The sequence below is a fragment of the Camarhynchus parvulus genome, chromosome 3 (genome assembly GCF_901933205.1).
Source record: "Camarhynchus parvulus chromosome 3, STF_HiC, whole genome shotgun sequence".
Lineage (NCBI taxonomy): Eukaryota > Metazoa > Chordata > Aves > Passeriformes > Thraupidae > Camarhynchus > Camarhynchus parvulus.
Window position 1 is genome coordinate 102,109,021 of NC_044573.1, and position 3,178 is coordinate 102,112,198.

The following is a 3,178-nucleotide window of genomic DNA, read 5'->3' on the forward strand; positions in this document are numbered from 1 at the left end:
AGACCCATCTCATGGCAAAGGTGCAGTGAATGGCTTCTTTTGTTCCCACTCACAAAAGTTTGCTCTCTGACCTTGAGGAATTCAATTACTTTGCTTTGAAAAGTATTAATCTTTTCTGAAGACAAGTAACTCACAAATGTGTTTTAGGATTACTTTATTACTGTTGTTAGAAAAGCATTCTGAAACCTTTGAAAGGAAGGCTGTAAAATTCCTCAGATGTTTAGGTTTAATTCTATTTATCAGAAGCCCATAACAGTATTGGCTTAAACTTGCTTATCAAGTTCAGTCTTTCTCAAGTAAGCAAGTTTCAAATTCAGACACATCATGATTCATTTATGTACTAAAACATGCAAAACTGTAGCATAATTAGAGTTCAAAAATCTAACTTGCATGGGAAAAATGTTTAGAGTAAAAACTATTTCATGCTGGTCTTCCAATTGGCAATCTTTGTTTAGTCTAGTGCTTGTAAGTTGAAGAACATTGAGAAATATTTTAAATTAAAAGCTCAAACAGTCTGGGTTTGTTAGATTTTTAAAAAATACAGTAGCAGAATTCTTAATTTGTTTGATCACTAGCTTAGACTTTTCACTGAAAACTTTTAATAAATTTTACACAAATTAGCAGAAAGCCTTTGGATTGTTTTTGTTGCTTTGTGCAGTTTCTGCCACTGTGTTCCACTCTCCCCCTCCTCAGATAAGCCTTTTTCACCACAGCTGGTCAGAATTATGGTCTCTGAGCACCATCCTCTACCAAAATCAATTAAATCCATTCGAGGTTTGCAAAGATGGCTGTTGCTACATTCTTCACATTGTCACTCGGATAAGTCCACATCAACCAGACTGCTGGTATCAGCAGGCTCACTGTTCCACAATATCCTTGAGTTAAATTACATGTTCTTAAAATGTAATTTCTTCATTCTTACCAAATTTCCTCCAGCATTCTAAGATTTAGTGGTGGGTTTTATTTGCCTGAAGCAAATGTTGACTGTCTTGGGTGTTCAGATAAACTTTAGCCTTAATTTTTCTTCCATCAGATAAGGTCAGTCCTACACTGGAACCGATTTTTAGATAGTGTGTATTTATAATCATAGGAAGAAATTCACTCTGAAGTCATGGTGCCAAAAACAAAACAACAACAGCAAAAAAGACTTTTTCACATATCAGGACATTACAAAAATCCCAGCAGGGCAGTTACTGAAGGGTCAGTAACCTCACATCATAATAAAGAAAGATGGTCTACTAATTTTAACTCATAGCCACTTCTAGACTATTTTAAGTAGAAAATGTTTAATGCGTGGTGAGAGACTTTAAGGCATGAGGGAAATGCTAGGATACCCAGTCACATAATTGTTCTGCAGATTTTATCTCCCAAGAAGGCAGAACAGGTAATGTAAGAGTCACAAAGGCTTCAAGCAGGGGGCAAATGTCACTGGTGGGAACCCAGGGCTGAATTAGTAAGGACTGGTCATTGTTGCTGCCACAGGATGTGAGGGTTCACGTTAAATCTGAGTCAATGCCACGTTATCCCGTCTTGTTTCACAGCACATTATCTACTCAACTCCTTGAGAATCCAGAGGTCTTTTAAGTAACATTTTTTGCCTGCTTAATGGATGATGAACAAAGCCACATATTTAAACAGCAAAAATAGGAAAACCACCAACATTTTTTTCCTATATTTGTCCTAGTGACACTGTTATTTTTCCTCCCTGGTAGAGGACAAACAAAAAGCCACTTGATGCTCTTTTTTCTACCAGCCCCACTCCTAAAAGGGTTCTCCTAAAAATGTTCCCTGCCTTCAAAATTCCTTTTGTGAGACCAATTCTAAAAGCATTTTTACTTTGTGAGTATACATTTATCCTTTGTCTGTGCTAGAATGAACTGTGCTGGATAACTATCAACAGTGAATGTAGGATATGATGTAAAAGATTGTGTATATCTGAATATTTAATCTTTTTTTTTCCCCAGCCCAAAAGCCAGCAGCCTGTCCCTGATGCACCTATGTAGATAAAATAATAAGGTTTTCCTGTCTACAGTGTGTTTAAGGCACCCAGGGCAGGAAATAAAAGCAAAAAGCCACCCTGCTATAATTCCACACCACTGGTGGTATGCACACACAGCTGAATTGCACTATTTTGTAACAGCAACCACAGTGCAGATGCTGAGACTTCATAACAGAACTGTGCATAGCACTGCCCAATAGATAATAGCACACCAACCCTAAACTGCAGAAATAAACCCTAATCCAGAAAATATTAAATCACCTAATTTGACATTCATGAATTGAGATGAATTGTTCAGCTACATAAGTTTGCACGTAGATGTCAGTGTTCCAAGTGATCTGTTTGAAGAGAAGACACAGCACGTGGTCATGTAACACTTAGAGGGAAGCAGAAGGAAGGGAAATAAGTCTGTTGACGAGTACCCACAGCATATTTTCATGTTGGTTGTTTGTTGTGAGCTCTCCTAGAAACCTTTCTCACCATCTGTCTCAGTTATATCATATAACCAGTTCGTTACTGTAAAAATGGTAAAATACAAAGAGCGACAGTTCTTTCAGATTTTCTTTACCAGCTTATATGCTTCATGGTCTGTCTACCTAGCAGATGCAATATCTGCATATGTGTTTTAATATGCTTCTGTTGTTATTATGATATCTCTGTATTCCAAAAACAGTACAACTGCAGAGCATCATTAATGCTAAATATCATAACCATACCTACTGTGTTAATTGTCATCAAAAATCCAGAGTCCATAGGTAGAGATCAGGCTGTTTCTAGCTCACTTCAATGTTTCTGCTTACCCCTTCTCTCCTTCTTGCCTAGAGAAGCTGTGGATATTCCACCCCTGACAGTGTGGATGGGGCCAGGCCGGATGGGGCTCTGAGCAGCCTGGTCTCCTGGGAGGAGTCCCTGCCCATGACAGAGGGGTAGGAAATAGGTGAACTTTAAGGTCCTTTCCAACCCAAACCATTCCATTATTACTTGATCCTGCCTCTTGGAATTGCCCTCTTGAAGCCTGTTTTCCCTTGGGAAGGATTGGAGAGTGACACAGCAGTGGTCACCCCAAACACCTCACATATGATGGGAAGACATTTGCAGTGCTACATTTGCAGTGGCCAGCAATTCTTAGACTGTACAGCAGCAGCTTTACAAGCAGTGATTTCTGTTGGTGCAATAAGG